This window comes from Lynx canadensis, chromosome E3, assembly GCF_007474595.2.
Source record: "Lynx canadensis isolate LIC74 chromosome E3, mLynCan4.pri.v2, whole genome shotgun sequence".
NCBI lineage: Eukaryota > Metazoa > Chordata > Mammalia > Carnivora > Felidae > Lynx > Lynx canadensis.
The window spans coordinates 31,603,692-31,626,002 of record NC_044318.1 but is presented as its reverse complement, the minus strand read 5'-3'; the positions used below and the strand labels follow the sequence as shown (position 1 = coordinate 31,626,002).

Below are 22,311 nucleotides of genomic sequence, written 5' to 3'. Positions count from 1 at the left end.
AATGAAGAAGCTGGAGTTACATTCAACAACGTGGATGAATCTTACACACAGAATGGTGAATGGAAAAAAAAAAAAAAAGGCAGAGCCAAAAGGACACCTTCTGTATGCTTCCATTTGTATCAAGTTCACAAAACAGGCAAAGCTAAACTGGTATTAAGTCTGCTGCTTCGACGGTAAAGCAGTAAAGAAATAAGGGGAAATAGGGGGACGATCACCATAAAAGGCCAGATAAATATTGTCCTTGGATGCAAGGGAGGTTAGTGATTGGGAAGATGTACAAGGAGAGTGGCTGAGGTCCTGCCATCAATCTGTTGATTGGTCTGTGTAGTAGTTTATGATAATTTATTAAGCTGTACATTTTATTTTGTGCACTTTTTCTCTATGTTATATTTCAAAATACAGAAGGTTAAAAAAAAAAACCTCCTTCCAGGGAGTAAGAGACAGTGTCGTGAGGAGGCCAAGAACTTACCACTTACGTGCCCATCCACCGTTTGAGGTCTCCCCCAAATATAGCTTCCCCTGTGAAAACCCTTCTTTTTTTTTTAATTTTTAATGTTTATTTATTAGAGACAGAGACAGAGACAGAGACAGATCACGGGCATGGGAGGGGCAGAGAGAGAGGGAGATGCAGAATCTGAAGCAGGCTCCAGGCTCTGAGCTGTCGGCACAGAGCCCGACACAGGGCTCGAACCCACCAACTGTGATATCATGACCTGAGCTGAAGTCGGACGCTTAACCGACCGAGCCACCCAGGCACCCCAAACCCTTCTTTTTTTTTAATGTTTATTTATTTATTTTGAGAGAGATTGAGCATGAGCAGGGGAGGGGCAGAGAGAGAACCCAAAGCAGCCTGTGCTGTTAGTGCAGAGCCCAACACGGGGCTCGATCCCACAAACCACAAGATCATGACCTGAGCCGAAAATAGGAGTCAGGTGCTTAACCGACTCAACCACCCAGGCGCCCCTCCCCTGTGAAAAGTCTTCTTTTTTTTTTTTTTTTTATTTTTTTTTCAACGTTTATTTATTTTTGGGACAGAGAGAGACAGAGCATGAACGGGGGAGGGGCAGAGAGAGAGGGAGACACAGAATCGGAAACAGGCTCCAGGCTCTGAGCCATCAGCCCAGAGCCCGACGCGGGGCTCGAACTCACCGACCGCGAGATCGTGACCTGGCTGAAGTCGGACGCTTAACTGACTGCGCCACCCAGGCGCCCCTGAAAGTCTTCTGATGCAGCTTTTGATTGAAGACACACAAATATCCAAGCATCATGTTCCAAGCCCTGCTGTAACAGGTAGTTGTGAAGTTGAGACTTATCATTAGACCACACTGAGCGTGTTGCCCTCGGCTTCCATTCATTTGTGTCTTGTGTCTGCAGCAGCAGACGGGCCCTCAGGTCCTCCCTCGTCTTTCAGTGAGTCACTCCATGTCTCGCAGAGGGAATTACACACTGGCTAAGGCTCGGGAGGTCCGTGAAGTACAAAATAAATCAGGTGATGAAAAGTTCTCAAGGGAGAGAATGAGAGAAGAAAGTGTGGTGTAGGCTCAAAAGAAGCATATTTGAATAAAAGCAAGATCTGGGGGGGGGGTGGGGCACCTGGGTGGCTCAGTTGCCTAAGCGTCTGACTTCGGTTCAGGTCATGATCTCATGGTTCGTGAGTTCAAGCCGCGCATTGGGCTCTCTGCTGTCAGAGTGGAGCCCACTTCAGATTTTCTGTCCCTCCCGCCCCGCGGCCTCTCTGCCCCTCTCCAGCTTGTTCTCTCTCAAAATAAATAAACAAACTTAAAAAAATAACAATAAAATTAGTTAAAAAAAAAAAAGATCTGGGTGGCGGACTTGTGGAAGACATGACCCCACGCTTGTCTTGTGCTCCACAGATGTAGATCGAGTCTTGCTTGACCAGCAATGTCAAGTGTGAGAACCTGGGAGCTTGGGGGATGTCTTGAGGGAACATGGCTGAAACGCTGACCTTCTAACAGTGGTTCTGTGAGGTCCCTGTCCTGCTGCATGGTCCCTGGGGCCAACCCACAATGACAGTTCTTAGTTTAGACAGTTGTTGGTGTGTGTGTGTGTGTGTGTGTGTGTGTGTGTGTGTGATTACGTCTTACTGCCTGTCATGTGGCCCTTCTGCCATATTGATCTGGAAACTAATGCTTTCTCTGGTTTTTCTTGGGTCCGTCTTGACCGATGCTATATTCTTCCCTCCCATTTTCCATGATCCTTCAGAAAGAGATTGACAGGCATGAGCTGTGTGGTTTTGCCTCTGAGCAAGATGCAGGGCAACTTCCCTTGAAGTTACAGGTCAGCCCAGGACTCTACCTCTCCGGGCCTGGCACCTGGTAGGCATGCCAAGACTCTGTGTTGAGAACCTTATTCATCTTTGAAGCCTCAGGCTCCTGACCCAGCATCTGGCCCCGAGTGACTCTTGATAAGGGTCCATAGAATGAAGGATGAAATATTTTGAATGAAGCCCTGATGAGTGTCAGCCATTTTTGGTCCCAGTTCTGAACTGTGAACCCTAAGAAGTACACCCTGACTCTGGGTTCACGGGAGCACGACTGGAGCCAGCAAGAGCCGGGGCCCCTGAAGAGACCAGCTGTCTGACGTAACTCTGGGTGGTTCTCAGGGGACTTCCTCTTGAACGTCAGCTCCCTGACTCATGCTGGGAAGTGACTTGAGGTGCCCTGTTTTCTTGAGATTCTTATTGCAGGAAGGGACCTCCCTGTACAGCCTTAAGCCCATTACTGCTGATAAAAAACAAAACTACCCCAACACACCTAGACCCGAACTTTGTCTCCTGCCACAAACTGGCTCACGGTCCTTTGTTCTCAGTTCTAGAGATCCCAGTTTATAACCATCCCTGACCCTTGAAGCTGAAATTCTCGCGGCCATTTTGACCTCCCCGCATTCTGCGCCCCTGCGGCTAGGCATGGAGTCCAGTTGTGTCTTCTTGACTCCTCGATTGTTGTCCATATCGCTCCTGCTTTGCCACCCGCTGCTTCTGCCTTAGCTCAGGCCTTTTTCTGGAGCCTGGGCTACGTCTCGCACAGCCCAGCTGGCCTTCCTGCCATCCAGCGTCGCCCCTCGTGAGATCTACCCTCCCTTTGGCTGTCTTAACGAGTTCTGTTTTAAAAGGCATACCTGCTTGTATCACTCCACGTTTTAATTTTTTTTAATATTTATTTATTTTGGGGAGAGCGTAAGCCGGGGAGGGGCAGAGCAAGGGGGACAGAGGATCCAAAATGGGCTCTGCGCTGACAGGCTGACAGCGGCAAGTCCAGCGTGGGGCTCAAACTCGCGAACCGCGAGATCATGCCCTGAGCCAAAGTCGAACACTCAACTGACTAAGCCACCCAGCGCCCCTATAACCCCATGTTTTAAAAGCCTCTTTGTCACTCTAAGCTGAAACTCAAGCATATGGGCATTGCACAGAGCCAAACTTTGCGCCCCACACCCCCTCCCCCCCAGCCCTACTCTATCCCAGCAGCCCACTGCTTCACGCCTCTGTGTGTCTCCAGGTGGCACACCATTCTTTTTGGCCTAGAATGCCGCTCCCACGTTTTCCACTTGAGCTTCCCTGTAGCTTAGCCTTCTTTGTAGCCCCCACCCCAAGCACGATGCTCAGGGCCCCGCAGGCCCTCAACAAATGTTTGCTGAGTGAGCTCATAATGCGTATTGAGGACCTGACTGTATTTGATTGTTGCTCTAACCGAAAATGGAATAGGGCCCAGATGCCATTCCAAGGCAGGTGCCCCATGCTGGGGTGAATGTACGTGGTCTCTGTCACATTGGACTGAAGCTGTAGGTTTGTCTACGGTGGTAGGGAGAGGAGAGCCTGTTTTAGGAGCGGAGGATTCAGTGGGAGGGACGCTTTCCAGAAAGAGGCTTGTGCATGCAAGAGGCGGTGTGCTGCTGGGAGCCAGTATTCCGGAAGTGTGTCCCACAGGTGGGATGACAAGGATGTGGTAGGCAACATAATACACGCCCCCCTCCCACCACATTCACGTGGCGAAAAGGGCCTTTGCAGATGTAATTAAGGACCTTAAGATAGGGAGAGGAATCTGAACTTTTCCCAGTAAGGAACGCAGCTGCACCAGCACCTTGAATTTAGCCCAGTGAAACCGAGTTAGCCTTCTGACCCGCGGGACCGAGAGCTGATAAACGGGCGTTGTTTTAAGCTTCTAAATTGGTGGTAATTTGTTACTTTGGCGATAAGAAGCCGATACGGGATGATAACAGGTAACTCACGCTCTGGGACAACAAACCTCATGGAGCCCTTGCCTCGCTGCACAGACAGGCCACCCTTTTTAAACCCGGAGGGACACTTGTTATTTCATCTGTGCTTATTGTGGCCATAGATAAAACATTGCGTTTCCACACTTGGTGCCTATTCACAGAAATCTTATCCTGGGAAAACAATTCAGCAGCCGTTCAAACATTCTTTCCTGCTGCGCCGTGGGGTCCTTTGGTGCAATTCCAAGTGTGAGGGTCACAGATATAATTTACTTAACCTTACTTTTTTCTTTTTCTTGATCAAGCCCTGTGCTGTCTATTAAAAAAGGCGGGTGAGAAATCCCTTTGTTTTCTCTACGATCATGATGGCGTCTTTGCTCGAAAGAGAGCTGACTTGTGGTCAGGAATCAGAGGTGGTGATAAATGAACAGCTTCCCTCGGGGTGGCCCTGCAGCGTGCTGGTCCTTCTTCAGGGTCACCAGGGTGGTCTGGAGTGTGCCTGGGTAGTCCTGGCAGCCAGGAGCTCCCTTAGCACTGAATTAAGAATTGGGAACCCTCAGGGCACCTGGCTGGCTCAGTCGGCAGAGCATGAACGCTTGATCTCTGGGTTGTGAGTTCGAGCCCCATGTTGGGTGTAGAGATTGCTTAAAAATAAAATCTTTAAAAAAGGGGGGGGGCGCCTGGGTGGCTCAGTCGGTTAAATGTCCGACTCTTGATTTCAGCTCAGGTCATGATCTCATAGTTTGTGAGTTCGAGCTCTGTGTGGGGCATCTGTGCAGATAGTGTGGAGCCTGCTTGGGATTCTCTCTCCCTCCCTCTGTCTCTGCCCACATTCACTTTCTGTCTCTCTCTTTCTCAAAATAAATCAACTTAAAAAAAGAAAAGAATCAGGAAGTCTTGCTTCTCCTGGCTGTGGTTCCCCCTGCTCCATCGTGGTCCCTACCTCCTACATACAGGTCTTCAGTCACAGTCGTGAAATGAAGGGGATTGGCTGAGATCACCCCGAAGGTTGAGAGACTTGGTGATTCTGTGAAAGCACAGTTATTGACTAAAGCAGCAGCCCTGTGAGAGTTGACTGTCTTTTGACAACACCTGGCCCTTGTTATTCCAGTTTTGCTGTCCCGTTTCTCAGCTTCGAACACGGAATTCTGTTTGGCTTTCCTTCTCTGTGAGACCTTCCTCTGTAGCCCTGGCTGCACTTAACTTCTATGGGTAACTTCTTCTGCATTGGTCAGAGAGGGTCTTGTGCCTCCCCGCCAACCAAGAACTGGCCTTCCAAAGTCACTCACACAGGAAAATTACCTAGTGAGAAGTCTTTTGCAGTTGGTCACTTCTGCCCAAGCACGATCTTCTGTAGGACCACCAGGTACATCTGCATAGTCTGAGCACTGCAAAACTCCAGGAGCAACTTCTGATCTTGGGCTTCCCGGGGTTAGTCCGTTAGGCCAAGGTGGTAGCACATGACAAAAATGATTTTCCAGAAAAGCTCTTTGACGCTGACTCAAAGGCCACGCAGGGTGTCCAAAAGGGTGCCATTTTGTCTTCTGCCAGCCTGCTTCACGCGTTGACCTTCCCTCCCTGGTGCCTCCCATTTTCTGAGGTGTGGCCTCTGATCCAGTCCAGTTTCCCAGAGGAAAGTGAGGATTAGAAAAGAAACTTCAACTTGCCTAGGGTCCATTCTGCAAATCCTTGCCCAGATTTGAGGCAGACCCAGCCTTGTGTCTGGGTCCAGGTTGTGCCCCAAGACTCTGTAAAGGTTAGGAGCATGGGCTTTAGGTCCGGCGGGTCACCTGCCATGGGTTCCAGGCAGGCTGCTTTACAGAGACGCTGGTGGGCATAGCTTGATCTGACTCAGTTAAGCAGAGAGCCATGGGAATAGCATCTACGGTAATGAAAATACCTACCTCATAGGCGGTTGAAAGCATTAAATGACATAATGCAAAGAAAACGCTCAGTGCATTGCCATCCATATAGCGAGCACTCAGATGTTTCAGCTCGTGGGGTGCTTGGGTGGCTCCATCAGTTAAGCGTCTGACTTCGGCTCAGGTCATGACCTCGTGGTTCGTGAGTTCGAGCCCCTCATCAGGCTCTGTGCTGACTGTGCAGAGGCTGCTTGGAATTCTGTCTCCCTCTCTCTCTGTCCCTCCCCTGCTTATGCTTTCTCTCTCTCTCTCTCAAAATAAACAAATAAACTTAAAAAAAAAAAAGAAGAAGTATCAGCTGATATTACGATTCTCTTACTAGTACTTAAGCACATCTAAATTTGGGGGACTAGTGTACTACTGGGCACGGGGTAGGCTCATGGCTGTGAGATAAGTAAATGAATGGATCTTGGCTTCCTTGTTGGTCTGCTGCCTGAGGACGCCTGAGTTGAGGGTCCCCTAGATGAGGAAATCCCACATTTTCAAGGGTGGGCACAGAACCACAGGAAGAGTTACCAGGAGATCTCAGGAGGCGATTGCCTGGACCATGACCCCCCACACACTGGCCCGCCTTTGCACCAGACCTGGGGAGGGATGGCGTGCTTGGAGGAATCTGTCTTTCTGGTCCTAAGTCCCAGGGCTGGCTCAAATGTCGGCTAAGATGACAGAGGGCATGCAGAAGGAATTGTCTAGTCTGGAAAGACAAAGGCCGAAGCGAAGGCACAGACAGGAGGGCAGAACGCTGGGGTTTGGGTCGCGGCTCTGCCTGTGACCAGTTGTGTGATTTTATTTCCGTTGAAGGTCTGCATGTACACAGTTTCAAGGGTCAGATAGCAACTCAGACTTGTCACCACAATCCAGGAATGTCCTGGTCCAGCACTTTGCTCCTCCCCAACTATTTCCTGCTTCCCAGAAGCACACCATTTTTAATTCTTGAAACTGCTTTCGTTATAGCCATTATTGTGAACCTCATTATAGCCATTATTGTGAACCTGCCATTCTGGAAGGTAAAGATCTAGCTTTCATCTGCATATATGCTCCCCCCATCCCCAGGACACTTTTCCTCCTCTGTGCCGCTAGAGTTTTAACTCTCTATTCAGTGTCAACTTTATCACGACCCTGGAAATGCCAGGAGCAGCTGAGTATACGTGGTGTCTTTTCCTTTCCTGCCTAAGTTTTTGTTATTCCGAGACTAATGAATTGTTTTCATTTGCTTGCTTGGGGTTCTGTGTGCTTACCACTGATTCATCCACAGCTCTCCCTTAATATGCAAATCTCCACTTACTCATTATGGTGGGGGTTGCCTCGGTTTCCCCATCCTAGGTCAAGTGAGAAGGCGAATGAGCAGGAGGTTGGAGGGAAGTCAGCAATCGCGAAGGTGACGTCAACCAGCGATGATTGTTGCTGTCTGGAACTTTCTTCCCAAACCTCTAACTGGAAAGTAATTATAGGGCAAGTGAAGGGGTGCCCCCCTGTGCACAGTGGGGATTAAGGCCCACCTAACTCGAGAGGCAAAGTCAGCCAAACCGTATAGGGCCATAAGGAGTCTGCATCAACTCACAGATGACTTAGCCGTGACCTTTTAGGAAGGAAAGTCTGAGCAATTAAGGGTATCCTTATGTCATAGGGAAAGACCTGGACCTCACAGACCCCTTTGGGGGCCTCGTTGGAAGCAGAACTTGGGGCTGATTGGACAAGACTGATCTGATGACACTAATGATATTTTTATGGAAAGAAAAAGTTTCCTCTAATGCCTTAGAAAAACAGTAACTGTCATAGCGATGATGGGGACTGGTGACGGTGTGGTCATCTCCTTCACACCCTGCTCAGGGGACGGCTCAGAGCCTGGGGTTTCTTTCTATTTATTCTCCGTGCCATTGAACGTATTCAGAATGTCTTTTCTCATGGGAAATGGGAAATAAAACCCATTGGTAGGAGAGAGTCTTAAATGCCTGGGGTAAATTCTCAGCTACTATTCTGCCTTAGGCCTCAGAGTGAGGGGCAGGCTGGGTAATGAGTGGCCCTGAGACCCTCCCAGCCTCTGCCTCCTCATTTGCAAATGACTTTATGTAATAGTACAGGCCCACAATTCCTTGTCTGCAGTTCTGAGATCCCGAAGGTCTGGAAGACTACAGGTTTATTTCAGAGTGTGGTACCCGACCTGTACTTGTCTGGGCCTGTTTGTAGACTTTGTTATGTGCCCGTCTTAGAATGGAAGGTCCTACGATATGCTGCAAAGATGACCGTGTTTGATCAGAGGGTGTTGCCCAAACCCTGAAGTTCTAACTCCCCAGACACACATGACCCCAGAAGTTTGGGATAAGGGATCAGGCCCCTGCAGCACCAACTCCACTGTGTTGTGGCAAGGTTTTGAGCAAGATACTTTAGGGATGAAACATGAAGCCTTATGCCCGGCAAATAGTAGGCGCTCAATATATGTTAGCTGGTAGGAGTCATCGGTTTTAGAATCCTATCTGTAAGACTAGGAATAATTAGGTTAACCATTCAAGTCCAATTTCTTCCAGTCAAGGTCATATGAACGAGTTTAAATTGGAAAGAAGTGAAATGGCAGCTTGGTGTGTCCTAGAAAGAACTGGGTGCAAATCCTGTCTCTGCTGCTTATCACCCCAGTGACCTCGGGCAAGTGCCTTAATTTCTTTGCCTCAATATTCCCATCTGTGTAACGGGGATAATAATACCTGTCTCATGGGGCTGCCTTGAGTATCCAGAGAAACCCAAGAAACGGGTATGTGAAAATGAATGGCTCCTGACAGATACGCTGAACTGGGCACATCACCCGAGTGGTTTTCTTGCCAAAAGTGCGTAGCCCCAATCTTATCATGAGAAACATCAGACAAAGCCAGTGAGGGATGTTCTACAAAATAACGGACTAGCAGTTCTTCAAAAACGTCAAGGTCTTGGGACGCCTGGGTGGCTCAGTTGGTTAAGCGACCGACTTCAGCTCAGGTCATGATCTCATGGTTCATGGGTTCAAGCCCCACGTCAGGCTCGGTGCTGACAGCTTGGAGCCCAGAGCCTGCTTCGGATTTTGTGTCTCCCTCTCTCTGCCCCTCCCCCAGTCGTGCTCTGTCTCTGTCTCTCTCTCTCTTTCTCTCTCTCTCTCAAATATACACATTAAACAACAAAATGTCAAGGTCTTAAAAGACCAGGAAAGACTAAGGAGCTGCCACAGACCGGAGACGAGACAGTATGAAGTGGGATCCAGATTGGGTCCCGGAGCAGAAGGAGGACAATAGTGGGAACACAGGAAGCAATCCAAATGAATTCTGTAGTACATAGTTGGTAGTATTGCACCCAGGTGAGCTTCTTAGCTTTGATGATTTTCCTATGCTTATGTGACATGTTAGTTAGTGTAAGGGGAAGCTGAGCAAAGATGTACGGGAACTCTGAACTATTTTTGCAATTCTTCTTAAAGTCTAAAATTATCTCAAACTAAAATGTTAAAAAAAAAAAAAAAAGGAATGGCATGTTGCTTGGCCGAGCTTAGTCAGGGCTAAGTAAACGTGCGTTCCCTGGCTCCCTTGGGTCATCCGGGGGACATTGGAGACGCACATACGCAGGGGGGCCGATCACGCAGGGGGGCCTATCGGTGGTTTGTGAGGAGGGAAAGTGTGACTAATCCAGGCTGCATCGGGGGAGGGAGAGGTCCTGTGCCTGAGCCGCGAGGAGCTTCCCTGACCGTCCCAGGTCTTCCGGCAGAATCGGAGTGGGACCCGCGTGTGCGGTCTGGGGGACGCGCCCCGTCAGCCTCCACCTGTTGCTGCAAAGAGTGGTCAAGCCCTTTGCAGTCAGACAATCTCAGTTTCAGCTCCAGCTCTGTTACTTGTTATCTCTGTGGACTTTGGGGAACTTACTCATCTGTGGTCGGAGATAACGTACTGGCATCTGGGCTCAATGAGTGGGTTCAAGGAGAGGGTCCAGAGCAGTAGCCAGTGCTGAGGGTTGTTTCCTTTCCCAGATGGCACCAGCAGAAGTGCCCCCCACCCTCTGGGTTCCCCACAGCACTCACTTTGTGCTCCCCCGAGAGCCCTTTCTAGGGATGGCCTCCTAGGGTCCATGGCTTGTGCATCCTGTTTGCCACGTGACCCAGCGCTCCTCTAGGCCCCTGGGCTTTCAAGTAGGAAGATGTGCAAATGTACCGAGTGGGTGAATGAACAAGTGAGCGAATGAATGAGTGATGAGAGTGAATGAATGAATGATGAGTGATAAATGAGTGAATGAATGAATGAGTGAGCGAATAAATGAATGAGTGAGTGAGTAAGTGAAGGAATGAGTAAAAGAGTGAAGGGGCGAATGAGTACATGAAACAGTGAATGGGTGAGTGATGAATGAGGGAGAGAATGAATGACGAATGAGGGAATGAATGAATGAGTGAGTGAATACAGATGAGTGAGTGAGGAGTGAGTAAAGGAGTGAAGGGTCGAATGAGTACATGAATGATGAGTGAGTGATGAGGCGAGAAGTCATGAATGATTGCGGCACGCATGAGGGATGAGGCCTGATGCCTCCGTGCCTGCGTGCGTGCCTCCCTGGCTGTTGCGTGGTTCCGGCGTGCTCCGGCGTGCGCGTGCGTGAGTGACTTGAATGAGTGAGTGAATGAATGAGTGAACAAACGAATGAATGTGGAGCGATCGCCCCTCCTGCCTCTCTGAAGGAGGGCTGTGTACTGTATGTGATCACTGGCTCACATAGTTGCCCTGTGGCAGGCCATTCTCGAGGATGCCTTTCGAAGTGTTCAGACCAAGCACACCGTTTTATTATGATTTTTCTCCCCCTATCTTGGGTGCCAGTCACCTATCCAGAAAAAGCAATTACCTCCTTTTCTTACACCGAAACTCTCAAGCCTTGAAGCTGTGTGTTAGTAGTTCAGAATTCTCCAGGCCTTCTCCTTGCTGCTGAGAACTTTTTGCCACAGGAAATCAGTCTCATTTTAAGGGCCAAATAGTCACTAAATATAGCCTCCCAGCACAGATATTTAAAGAGCTGCGTTGATGATGTTATGTCTGAACAGAGACGAAGGGGAAGAAAATTTTTTTTTTTTTCTGGAAAGAAGCATGAAGTTACACCAGCATTTCTATGGGTCTGCAAGGAACAGACTGACGGTATGGTGTCAATGTCTTAGTTATGGGATCGCCGGCTTGGGCCTCGGAGTTTAGGTTTCTGGTGCCAGGCATTTTTTGATAATTCCTCCTTATCTCTATTTAAAAATGACTCCTGCCCTGGAGAGTGACCTCCGACGAGTGTGCCCTCCCCGCCAAGCCCAGGAGAGCTGCCCTCCCCCAGCTCCGGGACCAGACGGGGGTGGAGTGGGACCCACCCCACATTATCCTCTCCCAAGTGCTGGCAGCAGGTGACAAAGACATGAGTGGATGGCGTCCAGAGATCTTTACTGAAAAGTGAGCAGTGGGTGCAGAAGCCAGGAAACAGTTCATGCCTCAGAGAGAGGCCTGAAATTCCATTCATGCTGGCCACCATGATGTGGGGGAGGGGGGTGGCTTTCATGGGGGCTGATGGCTTCTTCCCCTGACTCTCCTCTGGCTTTCACCTTGAGCTCATTGCATGGTCAGGGTAATATCAAGAGAGTATAAAACCTTGGGGATGATGTTTTTATTTCTCAAATATTCCTTCTAGAATATAAATAAGACTATTTTAGGACTTCTTCAGAACTTTCTTTGGGGCTGAATTTATGATCTCTTTGGGAGAGAAACTTCATAGCTGTTTTCTGTAAGAAACTGCAGTGAACTATCTTAGTCTTTGTCTGAAGATGTCTACATATATCACTCTTTCACCCCACCCCCCCAACCCTGTCATAACCAAGATTTTATTGGTACTTGTTTGTGATTGGTACTCAGACATCATGAGTTAATGCTGGGTATTAAAAAGCGCAGGGGCGCCTGGGTGGCGCAGTCGGTTAAGCGTCCGACTTCAGCCAGGTCACGATCTCACGGACCGCGAGATCGAGCCCCGCGTCAGGCTCTGGGCTGATGGCTCAGAGCCTGGAGCCTGTTTCCGATTCTGTGTCTCCCTCTCTCTCTGCCCCCCCCTGTTCATGCTCTGTCTCTCTGTCCCAAAAAAAATAAACGTTGAAAAAAAAAAAATTAAAAAAAAAAAAAAAAAGTCTACGCAATGTAATTGCGATACTTTGCTAAAGAGTTACTTAATCAGTGTTCCAGCTTAAACTTTGGAGACATTTTATCCACAAGTAGAGGTCACCAGAGCTCGGAATCTTCAAATATTTGTAACTCTCAAGCCTTTTATTGGGACTGTCCTGATAACACGGAATGTGATATCTTACACATTATATCCACGGCCCATTAACAGGTTTGGGGAAATTCTGGACCTTCCTTCCCTAGCCCAGATAGTGTGCAATTCTGATAAGGAGACAAAAGAACACACAGAAGACACAGAGACAACAATAGTAGGAGAAAAACACAAATATGGAAGGTGGGTCATTTAAAATGACTCTGTCACTTGGGTGATGTGTATTTTAGAGGATTTTTTTTATAATGCCCTTCAAAGTGGATGGAATGTTAAGTTTACATCAGACAAAGCCTTTCTTAGTCCAACATTCCACTATTTTCTGCTTTTTCTACAATTAACTAGCACATTTTATCTCTTAAAAAGTCATTGTACTGGGGCATCTGGGTAGCTAAGTTGGTTAAGTGTCCAACTTTGGCTCAGGCCATGATCTCACAGTTTGTGGGTTCGAGCCCTGCATTGGGCTCTGTGCTGACATCTCAGGACCTGGAGCCTGCTTCAGATTCTGTGTTTCTCTCTCTCTGTCTCTCTCTGCCCCTCCCCCGCTTGTGCGCTCGCGCTCTCTCTCTCTCTCTCTCTCTCAGAATAAATAAACATTAAAAAGTAAATAAATAAGGGGTGCTGGGTGGTTCAGTCGGTTAAGTGTCCGACTTCAGCTCAAGTCATAATCTCATGGTGCGTGAATTCTAGCCCCAGTCGGGCTCTGTGCTGCAGCTCAGAACCCGGAGCCTGTTTCAGATTCTGTGTCTCCCTCTTCTCTCTGCCCTCCCTCACTCATGCTCTGTGTGTGTCTCTCTCTCAACAGTAAACATTAAAAAAAATGAAAAAAAAATAAATAAAAAGTCATTGTACTTATTTAAAGATGTATTAAAACATGCCCACTCACGCTCTGTGTCTTTCTCTAACAATAAATACCTTTTAAAAAGTTAAAAGTAAACAAATAAATAAAAAGTCATTGTACTTATTTAAAGATGTATTAAAACATGGGATGTTGTGGGAGTCCATGCTTCTTTAAAAATATGTTTCTGGGGGCACCTGGGTGGCTCGGTTCGTTAAGCCTCTGACTCTTGATTTTGGCTCAGGTCATGATCTCAGGGTCATGTGATAGAGCCCCATGTCAGTCTCCACACTGGGCTTGGAGCCTGCTTAAGATTCTCTCTCTCCCTCTCCCTCTCTTTGCCCCTAGGCCCCCACTCATGCTTTTTATCTCCCCCCGCCTAAATAACAATAAATAAAATAAAAATATGTTTCAGTTTATTACAGAAAACTTGCATTCCCAAAATGTTGATAAAGCTGCCTCTTAGAACTGTAGGAGAGAGAGTATGTAAGAACCACCACTGAGATTGGTCTAAGACCGCTTTGTCTCCCACAGCATTTGGGCCTGAAATACCTTCATTTTTAGATTCTGGTTCTGCTGTTAAATCTTCTTTAGTCTCTGTTTGATGATCCTCCTCTGCCCATTTGCTTTTGTTTCATTTTGCCCCTTTTGTTGAGACTTTTTTGGTCAGAAGATTTATCCTTTCCTATTGTCTTTGGGGGCCCAAGTTTCCATTTTTTTCAAGGCCAGATTAGATTACTATATGCTGGTATTCTTGGGGGTTTCTCTTTAGTGCCCACTGAGCAGAATTGACACTTTCCTTCTTGTCATCTTGGCTGCAAGCAGTAACTATGGACGCAGTGGGACAGGGTGGCAGTGCTAGGTGCCTATGGTACCATGGTAAGAACCTTCCAAAAGCCAGCAACCTGGACACTCACCCTCCTGCCACCTGAACTTCTGGGATACAAGGTGGAGGGAGAAGAGCAGAAGGAACAGGATTAGGATACTGCTTCCTTCTCACCACACTGTTGGCTCTTTTTCTTCCTTGCTTTTAAGCTCTTCTGTTGTCTTGAGGCACTTAATTCATCTAATTGTCAATCCCTTATGGATAATCTACCTTTCTCTCTGATAGTTTTTCTTTTCTCTTCTTTTACTGTGGTGTACCATGGGCACTGGGTGTTTTACTTTATTTGGGGAACTTGTTTTGGCTTTTACTCTAATTTTGGAAAATTCTCAGCCTTTGTCTGATTATTGCCTTTGATTTCTTTATTCTCTCTTTTGCAATTTCTGTTAAGTGTATTGTGGAACTTCTCATTTTATTTATTCCATTTTATTTAATGTCTTTCATAATTTCCTGTCCAGTTTTCTTTCTGCATTTTCTAAGCGATTTCCTCAGATTCATCTTCCTATTCATGAATTCTCTCTTTGATTGTGTCTAATCTACTCTTTGACTTCTAGAATATCTTATTTGGTTCTTTTTAAAACTTACTTGCTCCTTTTCTGTAATGTCTTGTTTTTGTTCTGTGGTTTCTATTCCTTCCTTTATCCTATTGAACATTTTATTTTATTTATTTGTTTTTAAGATTTTATTTTTAAGCAGTCTCCACACCTAGCATGAGGCTTGAACTCACAACTCTGAGATCAAGAGTCACACACTCCACTGACTGAGCCAGCCAGGTGCCCCTTGTTGAACATTTTAAAGTCCCTTTTGGGGAACCAGTATTTATAGTTCCAAGGTACTTTATTCTCTGTTGAATCTGCTTTTTGTATAGCATTTGATTTTCCCTGTATCTTTTGTCATTTTTGTCTGTGAGATCAGATTATATTCTGTGGGGTCCTGCATGTGCCTTGTATTATGGAAGTGTCCCTTGGGAAAGTTGTATGGTTGTCTCTTCTAGGCCCTACAGGGCTCATTGGTTCCAAGTCCAGTTTTACATGATTTTCTGGGGGCAGGGCTTCCACACTACATGAGTAGTAAGGGAAAGGGAACTTGCAACCCAGGTCAGAGACTCTGGCTTCTCTCTAGGCTCCCCACCAAGAGTCTATGCCTTACAGCTTTGTCCAGGAATTCAGTTCCAGATCCCTGATGCACACACCGTCAGGGGTCTCAACTTTGGTCTCTTATAACATATACCTGGTTTGTTTATTCCATAGCATGTGTATTCAGATCTCATCTGCAGTAGCCTTCTGGTACCTGCATCTACATGTTCATGTTCATCTACATGTTAATAACATTTCTAAGGGGCCGCCTGGGTGACTCAGTCAGTTGAGCGTCCGACTTCGGCTCAGGTCATGATCTCACGGTTTGTGGGTTTGAGCCCCATATTGGGCTCTGTGCTGACAGCTCAGAGCCTGGAGCCTGCTTCAGATTCTGTGTCTCCCTCTCTCTCTCTGCCCCTCCCCCACTCACGCTGTCTCTTTCTATGTCTCAAAAATAAACATTAAAAACTTGTTTTAATATTTTTAAGGTTTTTTTTCCCCAACATTTCTATATATTACGTGAGAAAGATCTTATGTATGACAGCTGCTGTCTTTCCCCAAGCGTTAGTCCCCTACTATTCATCTTCCGCAAAGCAGCCAGAGAGATCTTTAAGAAAACCCTCTCCCCCCCCGCCAAAAAAAAAACAACACATAAGTCTGATTCTTTCACTGCCTGCTTAAAACCTTCTAGTGGCTTCCTGATTGCTTAAAATAAAACCCGCCTTCATGAAGTGAGCTATGACATCCTCTCTGTGCTGTCCCTCACATCCTCACTGGCCTCGTGCCCCCTGGTCTTCAGCCTCGTGGTATTTCTGCCCGCCTTGCTCCTGTCTTGGAAGCTCTGTGTCTGCTTCGTATGTTCTCTGCCCAACTGCGGCCTCTTTTTTCTTTCATTTTAATTTTTTTAATGTTTTTCTTTATTTTTGAGAGAGAAAGAATGCAAGTGGGGGAGGGGCAGAGAGTGAGGGAGACACAGAATCCGAAGCAGGTTCCAGGCTCTGAGCTGCCGGCACAGAGCCCGATGCGGGGTTCAGATTCGTGAACCACGAGGTCATGACCTCAGCTGAAGTCAGATGCTCAACCGAGTGAGCCACCCAGGTGCCCCCAAATTGCTGCCTCTTTAAAGGGGCTTCTTCTGATACTCCCCCCAAAACTAAGTTACACCCAACTCTCTGTTGTATTACTTCTTTGTGTTTTCTTCATGGCACCTATCACTGAGTAGAATCGTCTTGTCATTTTGGCAAGGGGATTACATCATTATCCACCCCCCCCCCCAAAGCTGGAGTGAGCTCCATGAGCACTAGAAGAATCTGTCTTATTTGGGGCACCTGGGTGGCTCAGTCGGTTAGGTGCCTGCCTCTTGATTTTGGCTCAGGTCATGATCTCACGGTTCGTGGGATTGAGCCCTGTGTCGGGCTCTGCCCTGACAGCATAGAGACTGCTTGGGATTCTCTCTTCCTGCCCCTTCCCAGCTTGTTCTCGTTCTCTCTCTCTCTCAAAAATAAATAAACATTAAAAAACTTTTTTTAAAAATATGTCTTATTTACTGTTGACTCTTGGCCTCCTGCCCAGTGCAGTGGGATAGAAATTAACCTGAGGCTTCTCCTTGGTAGATGAGATCACTCAAACCCCTGCCGGGATTTGTCAGGGGTTTGAATTCCTACCGGGAATGTCAGGAAAGAACCCACCCGAGGCAGAGTCAAAGATCCGTGTTCGATTCTGGCTGCAAGGCATATTCCCCGTGTCATCTTGGGCAAGTCACGTCCTTTCCCCCAGTCTCCATTTCCTCACCTCTAAAAGAAGGACAGCCGTGCGTGGTCGAGATGTTGTGAGAATGTGACGTGGGTGTTCTCATCGTCTCAGGAGAGGGAGCATCGATCCTTTTCGTTTAGGAGTAAAGGCATTCACCTCTCAGCGAGTGGCTGCGTGGGTGCCCCCTTCCAGGACCGTGGAGCCCTAGGAGACTTTCCTCACTGTGTCCCGTGCATCTTCTTGTTGGCTTTCTTCACATGTTGGCTCTGGTCTCTGCTGTGGCTGTTTTTCGGGTGACTGGATGGTAAGCTCCGTGAAGGCCCACCATCAAACCTATTTCTGAGGGCTCGCTCTGTGTCAGGTGTAAAAACCAGATCCGGCCCTCATGGAAGCGTCTGCCACGTCCCTTGAGGGCAGGCATCCCATTGTCCGGTTTGGCTCGTTCTCCAAAAGTCCTGTCGGGGTTCCGAGGAAGTAAGTTAGTTGACACGCCTACCTGCCCCAAAAGCATACATCCTTCAGCACAGAAGGTTTCCTAAGTGCCTGCAGTGCTAGGAGTCTGGAATGAATGAGACTTGCTTGCCGAGCTCAAGTTCCTCCTAGACCGAAGGAAGAATGTGGGCTGAACGGTCACTCCAGTCCGCTAACCGCAGAAGCAGAAGATGCCAAAGTGGGTGGGAAAGAGCCCAGGAAGTCAGGATGACCAGTCTCAAGTCGCTTATGAAAGAACTCAGGGCCACACCGTGGCTGGCCCTGATTCTAAAGCTGACGGCCCTGGAGAAGAGGAGAGAAGTTCTGGGCAGACTGGACAAGGCAGGAAGGCTTCCAGGGGCAGGAGGGCTTCAGAGGACAAAGAGGTGGGGCTGAGGAGAAAAGAAGGGAAAAGCGTATGGACAGGGAATGCAGCATGCAGACTGGCGTCCTGGAGGCTAGATTCTCTTCTGGCCTTGTTTTGTTTGGCTCACACGGTGTTTTTTAAAAACTGTAACTTAATGTTTTCACATGGGGGGCACTCCTGCCCCATGATCCCCAACATTCTGAATTTCCATCCCCGACCTGCCCAAACACGTTCACGGAGCCAGCCCAGGATCCCTGCACGAGCCACTGAAAACCCAGGAGAATCCGTGGAAAAGAGAATGGACGGTCAAGTTCAGCATCAGGCATAAAAGTGCTGGGAGCAAGATGTATAAAAATCAATAGTACATTTTCCTCCACAACAGCAGCCAGCTGGAAAGTATCTTAGAACACAGATCGTATGTGAGTAGCAAAGCAGCAAGATCATCCCCTGCCTTTATAAAAATCTGAAATCTCCAGGCATTCACTCGAATCACCTTTATTGAGTGTCTGCCCTGCATTTTATGTGAAATTCAAAATTTAAAAACGTATGTCAATTTTGAATAGGTAAAATGAAAAATTTTTAATTAAAAAAGATTTTTTAATAGATTGTATTTATTGAAGACAGTGTTTCCTTTTTTTTTTTTTTTAATGTTTATTTATTTTTGAGAGAGAGAGAGAGAAGGAACGCATGGGCAAGGGAAGGGTCAGAGAGAGAGGGAAACACAGAATCCGTAGCAGGCTCCAGGCTCTGGGCTGTCAGCACAGAGTCTGATGTGGGACTTGAACCCATGAACTATGAGATCATGACCTGAGCTGAATTTGGACGCCCAACCGACTGAGCCACCCAGGTTCCCCCAAAAAGAATTTTTTTAAGTAAGAAAAAAAAAAAAAAGGTGAAAGGCTCCCTCCCACCCTTGTCCCCTGCTGCCTTGTTCCCGTTCAACTCCAAGAGAGAACCACTCATTTACTAATTTCTGGTTGAGTCTCTCCACATTATTTTATTTTCACGTACAAGGAAACATGAATATCCTGAAATATGACCCTCTTGCCCACTTTTTCTACAAGTGATAGCTCAGAATCTTTCTTTTTCCCTTAAGGGACTGTCTTGGCAGTCTTCTTATACCAGCATATAAAAGGCATCCTCTGACGCCTGGGTGGCTTATTCGGTGGTCCGACTCTTGCTTTTGGCTCAGGTCATGATCCCAGGATCATGGGATGAAGCAGGCTGTGTGCTGCGCATGGAGCCTGCTTGAAATTCTCTTTCTCCTTCTCCCTCTGCCCCTCCCCTGCTCACGTGCTCTCTATCTCAAAAAAAAAAAAAAAAAAAAAGTCATCCGCATTCCTTTTTACAGCTGAATAGTAAAAATACTGATTTCAGATAAAACCACGGGCTCCAGAGTAAAATTGCCTGGGTCAGAAACCTGCTGCGATTTTGACCTAATGATCTCTGTGCGCCTCAGCTTTCCATGTGCAAGTGGAAATAATGGGTCCCTGTTCATACCGCTGCAAGAATTTAGTGAGATAATGCTTATGAAAGTGTTTAGAACAGTTGCCTGGCGTCTTGGTGAGCTTTCTCAGCTGCTTTTCTCATTCTTATTATAACAGCACTAGCAACGAAAGCAGGGTAACGGGATAAGGAGTGGCGTGGGGGGTATTTTAGATAGAGGGGCCCTGCTGAAAATCACAAAGTTTACTGAGAGATGTAAAGCAGGCGAATTAATGGAGAGACACGCTTTGTTTCTGGGTGGGAAGTATGGATTTGTAGAAATGTCAGCTCTGCCTGGTGTAATTCATGTTTCTCCCGTTTGCAACTGACACCCCAGTAAGAGGATTTATTTGGGGACTTAGGTTTTTCTCAAACTTATCTGGAAGAATAAATGAGAGTAGCTTTAAAACATCAGCAAAGATGGTGATAAGGAGAAACTTGCCCTGCTAAATATCGGAACGCGTTTTAATGATTAAAACTGACGTAATTAATGGCTTAAGAATAAACAGGAGGTGCCTGCGTGGCTCAGTAAGTCGAGTGTCCGACTCCTGGTTTCGGGTCGGGTCATGATCTCACAGTTGTGAGATCGAGCCCTGAGTCAGACTCCGTGCTGGGCATGGAACCTGCTTGGGATTCTCTCTCTCCCTTTCTCTTGGTCCCTTCCCCACTTACACTCTTTCTCTCTCAAAATAAATAAACATTAAAAAAAAAAAAGGATCAACAGAATAGATCATTCAGAAACATACCTTTATGTACACATGAATTAATTGTATGACAGAGGGGACTTCACACGTCAATACGGATGGAAAGATCTTTTGATAAATGAGGCGTGGTTAGGCATTTGGTTAGCTCTTCATGGGGAGAAGAGGGTATTTTAGATTCTCCCCTCAGGCTCCACACCTAGATAAATTCTAGTGGATTAAAACGTTAAATTTGAGAGGGAGGGGGAATACAATCATTACAAAAAAAAAAGACCCTTAAAAGGAAAAAACCCTTGAAGAACATAGATGGAAGCTTTAGGGGAAGAGGAGGACCTCTGAGTTTGGGTTTTTTTTTGTTTTTTTTTTGAAGTTTATTTATTTATTTGAGACAGAGAGAGAAAGAGAGAGCAAGCAGGGTCGGGGCAGAGAGAGAGAGGGAGAGAGCGAGAATCCCAAATCCCAAGCAGGCACTGAACTGCTAACAAGAAGCTTGAGGAGGGGCTCTCAACCGTGAGAGCATGACCTGAGCCGAAACCAAGAGTCTACTGTGAGCGCACAGCCCGCTGCGGATCCTCTGTCCTCCTCTCTGTCTCTTCTCCTTCCCCACTCGCGCTCTCTCCCTCTCTCTCAAAAATAAATAAACATTAAATAAATAAAAAAATAAGGATCCCAGGGGCGCCTGGGTGGCGCAGTCGGTTAAGCGTCCGACTTCAGCCAGGTCAGGATCTCGCGGTCCGTGAGTTCGAGCCCCGCGTCAGGCTCTGGGCTGATGGCTCGGAGCCTGGAGCCTGTTTCCGATTCTGTGTCTCCCTCTCTCTCTGCCCCTCCCCCGTTCATGCTCTGTCTCTCTCTGTCCCAAAATAAATAACGTTGAAAAAAAAAAATTTTTTTTAAAAAAATAAAAAAAAAAAAAAATAAGGATCCCAGTCATATTGGATTAAGTCCCACCTACTCCAATGGAGCCTCATCTCAACTAATATCTGCAAGTAGTCCATACCGGGGGTTAGGGCTTCAGCACAGGTTTCAGAGGGAGTATAATTCAACCCTGACAGGCTTCATAACGTCAGAGCCCAACAAAGGATTTCACCTAAAGTGCAGATTGGCTACATACCTCCATCTCCCAAGATTGGTTACAATTATAGTAAGGAACATGATAAGACCTCCAGCGACAAGATGGGAGTAGACCTCCTGTGATCAAATAACACGTTTCAACACGTTGGAAGGAATTTGGAATTCCTTCCAACATTTTGGAAGGAATTAAGGAAGACAGTAACGAGGAGAGCAGATATGCCTGCGGGCCAGACCAGCTGAGTTTGGAGGTGTCATGGTGGAGGTGGCAGGACTAAAATCAGGTGGAGAGGGTATCAGTCTGTAAGAACTGGTCCTCCACCCCCTGCTGCGTTCCAGAATGGACAGGAATTTATCCTGTGGCTGTGGACCAGATTGGAGAAACAGACCTGGATGAGATCCTAACTCACAGACCCTTTGTGGCAGAGGGTGGGGATTCCGTGGTGCTAAAAACAAGGGTTTAGTTCTGGAACTTGCACTCCATCCAGATGGGCCACCAATATCCACCTCCCCGGCTGGTGATCAGAAGATGTTTTCTGAGGCACTGGGTGGCTCCGTCAGTTGAGTATCTGACTGTGGCTCCCGTCATGATCTCACGGTTCATGAGTTCGAGCATCGCGGTCCGGCCTCTGTGCTGACAGCTCCGAGCCTGGAGCCTGCTTCGGATTCTGTGTCTCCCAGTCTCTGCCCTCCCCCACTCACACTCTGTCTCTCTCTCAAAAATCAATAAACATTGAAAATATTTTAAAAAAAGGAAGATGTTTTCTGGAGGAACCCAAGACTTCAGAAACAAGCCCTTCACAACCAGATCTCTGGGAGGCACCGTTGTGGGGCTCACTCCCTGCCCACTCTCCCGAAAATGAAATGTGCTGGCTGATGAGCTCCACCATTGGACTTCCACACGGAAGCTAATGTAAACAGCTAACCAGGGACTAAAATAAACAATCAGGAAGAAGTTTATCTGTAGGAACAAAGACTATGCAGGTTCAGAGAAAACTTCAGAAACTTCCAGATAGTATTCACATAGAGTTCAAGAGGTCAGTGAACTCAGAATTTCATTAGAAAGGTAGAGAGGATAAAGTCAGGAAATCTTGTACAAGTAGCAAAAAAGGACTAGGAGTTGAAAAGTACACACAGGCGGATAAAGAACACAATGGAGCACAGTCTAAAAGGTTCCAATTGAAAAACAGAGTTCCAGAAGGGCAACTGGGTGGCTCAGTCGGTTAAGCGTCCAACTCT

At 47.2% G+C, this 22,311-nt stretch overlaps 1 protein-coding gene and 1 long non-coding RNA gene across 2 annotated transcripts in view; both read left to right on the top strand.

The window, feature by feature from the left end:
- HIP1 (huntingtin interacting protein 1) overlaps positions 1-22,311 on the top strand; it is a 122,984-nt gene that overhangs the window by 8,462 nt on the left and 92,211 nt on the right. The gene's annotated exons all lie outside the window — the stretch shown is intronic.
- On the top strand, positions 8,294-21,684 carry LOC115504468. Its single transcript, XR_003965706.1, has 3 exons — positions 8,294-8,304; positions 14,305-14,311; positions 20,924-21,684. It is a non-coding gene; the product is annotated as an uncharacterized LOC115504468 (long non-coding RNA).